Below are 6,292 nucleotides of genomic sequence, written 5' to 3' on the forward strand. Positions count from 1 at the left end.
AATGTAAATTAAAGACATTGATAGGAATGGTGATTTAAAAAGTCAATCTATCATTCAGGCTAAGGTGTCTAAAGTGAGGCAAAGCGAGGACAAAACGCCACATCCAGCATTGAAACTTTTCATTAGTTTAACTTAAGATGACTCACTTGATAAGAAATTCAAATGAAGTCATTAAAAGTCTCCTCTAGGTTCAGACCAACAGAGGTCTCATTTGTTTCTCGTCCTCTCGTAAGTCTGCCTCTCTCTTTTTAAGCAGACTCAGTTCTGAATACCAGGCATTTGTTGTTGCTGGCATCTCATACCTATTAATCACAACAGCTTATCTTGTCATGCCCGTGCAAAATAGTTGTTTTATGTTTCTGAATTATCTCCTGCAACATTACTGACAGTATCCCTGGCAGGATTCAAGATGGAGGCTATTATACACAGATATCTTGATACAGAGAGCTGTACACTTATGGGAATTCATTAAAAGGAGATGCAGCATTGGAAAGTAGATTGTAAAATCCAGTGCTGTTGAACTGGAGCTCGCTGTAACCTTGTTTATGATGTCATTTCTCTTCCAGACCCATTCTAAGAACAGAACAAATCCTTGTGTTCCTGTAGCTCAAGAGCACTGTGCTATTAAGCGCAAGGTTGGGGGTTTGATTCCCCGGGAACACATGATATGTAAAAATTGATAGTCTGAATGCACTGTAAGTTGCTTTGGATAAAAGCGTCTGCTAAATGCATTAATTTAATTTAATTTTTAATTTTGACAAGAATGGCATTGCCCTGAATCTGGAAAAGCAGTGGGCACATTTTCTCTCTGTACATCTGCCCTACTGGCTTCAGAGATACACACACACACACACACACACACACACACACACACATTCAGCACATTCCCCAATATCAATACAAACTCACAAGCAGCAGAACACAGATCTGGACTTTTCAGTATATACAGTAACATAATTAAGATGTTTTTAACTTCAAACTGTTGTCTTGTCTGAATTTGGAGGCGGAAAAAGGTCACAGAACAAGCACATTTGATCAAGAAAATGCTAAATTTAAAAATAAAATGCTAAATTTCTTTAAACCTGTACCCATGAGGAAACACACTAATTTGAATCTTGAAAGGCCTTAGGGTGGGTACATTTTCAACTAATTATCATTTTGGGGGAAACTTTTCCATTAATGTAAGTCTGGGCAAATGTCTCAGGTGTTGATTTGTTGTTGTTTTAGGTTACATTAAAGCTATATAAACAACTATTTACAGAAATAAACTGACAAAGTCATATCATAGTGCTGGGTGAGACAGAAAACTTGCTCATGGGTAGTTTAATTGCATTGGAAGATTCTCTGGAATTGATGTGCAATCTTTGCATTATTCTTGCAACATACTGAAGCAAACATTTACAGCCTTGCCAGTATTCACAATCATATGACGTTCACATCACATTTAGTTTGATGTATTTCTGACTGAAACAGAATTTTCTGAGAAAAATAATGCAATTTTATCCACACCGTAAGAAAAAATTCACCATATCTACTCAATAAAAATGAGGCAACAGATTACAAGCAATATTATTAATTAAATTTCACAAGGTTCGGTATTGAGTAAATATTAATTAAATGAGACCCTTAATAGTTATTCATTTAATATGAGTAGATTTGAATAGAAAACAGCACAGAATTAAGTATAACCTAAACAAAAATATTGAGTTGTTTTGAAAAAGATAAACTCCCTAATGTGTAAATAGTACTAATAAAAATTAATTTGATTCTACATATCATAATTGAGTAATCATCATCTACATTAATATGCACATTGATTTGAATTTAATCAATGCAATGAATTAAATCTAAATATTCATTTTTTATGAATAATATGGCCCAGAAAGTACGAAACTTAAATACTCAAATAAGAATTTTATTAACAATTCACTTTTGTGCTTTAGACGCATTGTAGCAAATCATTGTACACTGCAACCACAGTCTCATTTCAAGCCAGAAGTTGGATCTTGCATTTCAAACCAGACATTTGAAAAGGACAGAATGCTGACTTTAAACTATTTTGTAAAAACAAAAATAAATGACATACAGAATGGTGATGTGTCCATAAACCTGTTTCCATGCTTTCTCACCTCACACCCCACTAAATTGGGTCAATAATGATCTTTATGGAAAATCCTCCAGAGGTGCATGTACCAAAAAAAAAAAAAGCAGAAAAGTGTAATTTGTACAGAGTAATAAACATTTTGTACTTTGAACTAGAAATCTCACTGATTCATGGTATAAGAGTCCAAATCAGTGCTAACTTACAAACATAACACTATCAGATGTGCAATTCCCAAGCCCTGTTGAAGCTAAACATTGTGTAGCAAAACATGTACACTGCAACCACAGTCTCATTTTCAAGCCAGAAGTTTGCTCACGCAATCAAACTTTTGCAGAACTTTGAAAAGGACAAAATGCTGACTTCAACTTAAAAAAAAAGGAGCAATAAAGATCTTAAAGAAAAATACTCCATAATGGCATGTGCCAAAACATAAATAATAAAAGTGCAAACTGAACAGAGTAAAATAAATTTGTACTTTGAATTTACAACAATTGAAATGTATGACTTTTTTGGGACAAATCAGTGCCAACTTACAAACATAGCACTTTCAAATGTGCAATTCTCAAGCCCTGTAGAAGATAAACATTGTGTAGCACAAAAGTCTGCACTGCAATACAGTCTCATTTCAAGCCTGAAGTTTGCTCTTGAGGGACTGGACTTTGTTTGAAAGCTTTGAATCATCCAGTTCCAAGAAAAAAATTTGGAACACCTCAAAGGTGTACTTCAGCTGTCTGGGATAATCTAGATTCAGCGCATAGGTCAAGCCAAGGAGGACAGAGCAAGCCCTTGCAATATCTCCAAGTCCTGTGATGAGTTCCACGCCCTCTATGATGATCCCAATGATCTTCGGGCTGTTGCTTGTAGAAGCTCCAGGCTTTGGGTTCACAGTAATGGCCATAATGAGCTGTTCAAGTTCCTCCAAGTTCTCAGTGTCCTGCAACATGAAATTGTCTTTGTCTTAGTATAAAACTGTTAGAAATATATTGCAAGCATATTACATTACTAGAAAATACATTCATTATTGTTTTCATAGCTTATAAATCTATTTTATTAGATTTTATTTTCTTGCAGGCCTTGGTGTCAAATTGTTCTTTGTTTTGTTTTCTTCTCTATTTTGATGTTTTTGTACAGGGTCCATGCAAGTCACAATAAGTCAAAATTTAGACCTTTTGAAGACATTTTAAGACCATAAAAAAGTAAATTTAAGACCTACACGATTTATTACCAAAAAATATTCAGATCAAAGAAATTCTGAAAAAAAAATCATAATTAATTTAATTTACAGATAAAGGTCACATATCTAGATCAAGCACCAAATTGAGGAATTAAGGAAATATGGTCCTTGAATTAAGTTAAATGTAAATTAAGTTCACCTACGTTGAATTCTTTGATAAGATGTCCCCCTTGTTCTCCAAGGTATTCTATAAGATACCGACGAACAACCTCTCTGGTCCTCTCAATCGAAGAGTGCTGGGGAGGAATTCACCAACTGATAAGTCAATCACAAAAAAAAAAAAATATAATAAAAAAAAAACAACTGTGTGTTTCTGTAATTTAGAAACGTAAACACATGACACCTATCAATTCTGATCGTACTTTACATGCCTGCTTTACTTAATGTATAAAGCTTCGTCAGACCACAAGGCAGAGCTTCATAATGGCTTTTAAGTAGAAAATATACTGTTTACGATTTCATGATAATCCATTAGCCCCTTCCACACATGCACTGCAAGCCTGAAATTATAAAGACATCACCTGAAGGAGAATGTTCGAATCTGACATTAAATGGATTTAACCCGGACAGCTCTATAGTACAAAGTCTGTGTCATTTCTGAATTACCCCATGAGCTATTTTTAGTTTTTCCTTTTCTAAAATAGTACAGCAGCTCTGGAGGAAATTTGTCTATCATTCAGTTTGATATCCTTATTCATATAATTTGGAAATCTTATGGAACAAAGCTACTTCTAATTTTGAAAATTACTGTACCTGCAGCAGTTCCATTATGATCTCCAGTCTTCTTCCAAGTGCTCCATCTTTGGCACGAAATAGCGTCAGTAGCTTGGGAGTGTGACGGTATAACACAGAAATAAATTTCAGTACCAGAAATACAGTACAGAAATTCTGCATTGATCTGAAACACAAAGGCGACAAAGATATCACATCAGTTCTTAGCCTCTTAAACTTCTTTCATATAAATTGTGTAACATTCAATACCCTTTTAGTACTTTGAGTACTGAAGTCCTTTTCCACAATATTTGCCAATTTATACATTCTGGAATTGTAAATGAGGAAGAGTTAGATGTAATTTTAAAGATTTTAATGACATTATTGAAACTTTGTGGGAGAAAAAAACATGTTAGACAAATTATTAATCAAAGTATGAGTATTTGTTTACATTTTTAGTGTACGGTTTAGCTGTGAAATGAGAGCATTTGTGCCAATTTAAGATTACCACACTAAAATTAACAGATTTATGCATGAAAAGAAATAAAATTGCGGCTCTTAAACGTAACACTGTTAATAGACTGACTTCACGTGGATTTAGCTAAGTTAACTTCACAATTGCAAGTTGCAACAAAACAGTGAAACAAAGAGAGAAGTTACGTTACCTGCCTCGGGAAGACGAGCTCCAAACACGAGAAGTAAAGCCAACGGAACTGCGTCAAGTGCAGTCTGAAATATAAGATGCTCTTCCAGCGATAACCCCAAATATTGCGCTTTATGGTACCTTAAAATTAAACGCAATGTACTTATTTACGCAATTTCATAAAAACATACTGAGGATATGATATTAACAAGCAAAAGACCTAGGAACCATGATAAGTGAAAAAGGTAACCCACATCCTTCAAAATAAAAGTTTGACTTCGGTACATAAGAATTCTTCCAAAATGTATAATGTTGTGTTCATGTTATAGCGCAACAACATCACACTATAAACTTCCAACAGAAGCCAACTTTGTGTTGCTGCTGAGTCTCTTTTTCTGTGATAACTCATTTTATATTGTAATATACCACTACATGCGTTCTTCTTACTAGCCCAGTGATAACAAAATACGTTTTCTTACCTAAGTCAACCAGTTAAATTTTGCAAGATGAGCAATGTGGAAGAAAACGAACATTCACTGTCTGTAGCCTACTCTCTTCAAATGTCTTCTTGTAGGCCTGATGCATTTTTTAAATAAAATGGTGCACTTCGACAGGAAGTGCTTTTCAATTAAAATTAGCCTGATTACATTCATTTGAATTCACTCAATATTCTCTCCATTTGGGATTAGATAAATATAATGCTTAAGTTTTATTTAACTACAATGGGTAGATTTTATTCCAACCATTTTTATTTGAAATTTAATTAAATATTTGCCTCAAAATCAAAAACACAATTATATTGAATACATTTTAACCAAAAACATTAATTCAAATCTACATGACCACAGAATCATTTCTTACAGTGCATGGGGTGTTGATTGGATTGTGAAAACAGGGCTGTGATATTATTGGTCCTCTCCATCAGTGGCTGTCACACTCTCTGTCCTCCCTATTGGACCGGCACTATCTGGAGGATTGCACAGAGCTGGAAAACAATAAATGAGTGTCTATCATCTTGAGATGATAAGCATCTGGTGCAAGAGGTAATAATGAGATGATCTGGGGCCTTCATGCACTTGGCAGAATTTCACCCAAAAGTATATGAGCACACAGATGGCAGATTCTGATTTTGCACAAAGGGTTTATAAAAACTGCACATACGCTGAATCCAATATCCAGCATTAGACTGTGAATATAAACCCTTCTCCTTCCCAAAGTGACCTCATCTGCAATTCTTTGTTGCCGAAACACTATTCTTTTCTTTGATTTTACTTTTACACAGCAATCAACCCTGTCTCTACTCGTTTTAGTTGTTCTGCCAAGTGCAACATTTATGTGCTAAATGTGAAAGGTGATATATTACGTGTGCATTGTTGTGTTTTCACAAATATTTTGCATCTTGGAGTCAATGAGCCATCTTTCCGGACTGTGTGAATTGTGTGAATCACATTAAGCTCTTTTATTTCTATGAGTCTTAAAAAGTCTTTATTCACTGTTCCAACAATTAAGGCCTATAAATACTGTATCTTAAATCGGAGTAAAAAGTCAAAAATTTATAAAGTCAGCAAAAGTATTTCACAGTATTTTTGCACAAATACAA

The 6,292-nt window shown here is 34.4% G+C and overlaps 1 long non-coding RNA gene across 1 annotated transcript; it reads right to left on the minus strand.

Annotated features, from left to right (window-relative positions):
* Positions 1-1,971: 1,971 nt before the first annotated feature.
* Positions 1,972-4,288, minus strand: LOC132111090 (uncharacterized). Its single transcript, XR_009424727.1, has 3 exons — positions 4,092-4,288; positions 3,482-3,593; positions 1,972-3,038 (listed from the first exon to the last, which is right to left on the minus strand). It is a non-coding gene; the product is annotated as an uncharacterized LOC132111090 (long non-coding RNA).
* Between the last annotated feature and the right edge of the window lie 2,004 nt (positions 4,289-6,292).

Source organism: Carassius carassius, chromosome 30, assembly GCF_963082965.1.
Source record: "Carassius carassius chromosome 30, fCarCar2.1, whole genome shotgun sequence".
Taxonomy (NCBI): domain Eukaryota; kingdom Metazoa; phylum Chordata; class Actinopteri; order Cypriniformes; family Cyprinidae; genus Carassius; species Carassius carassius.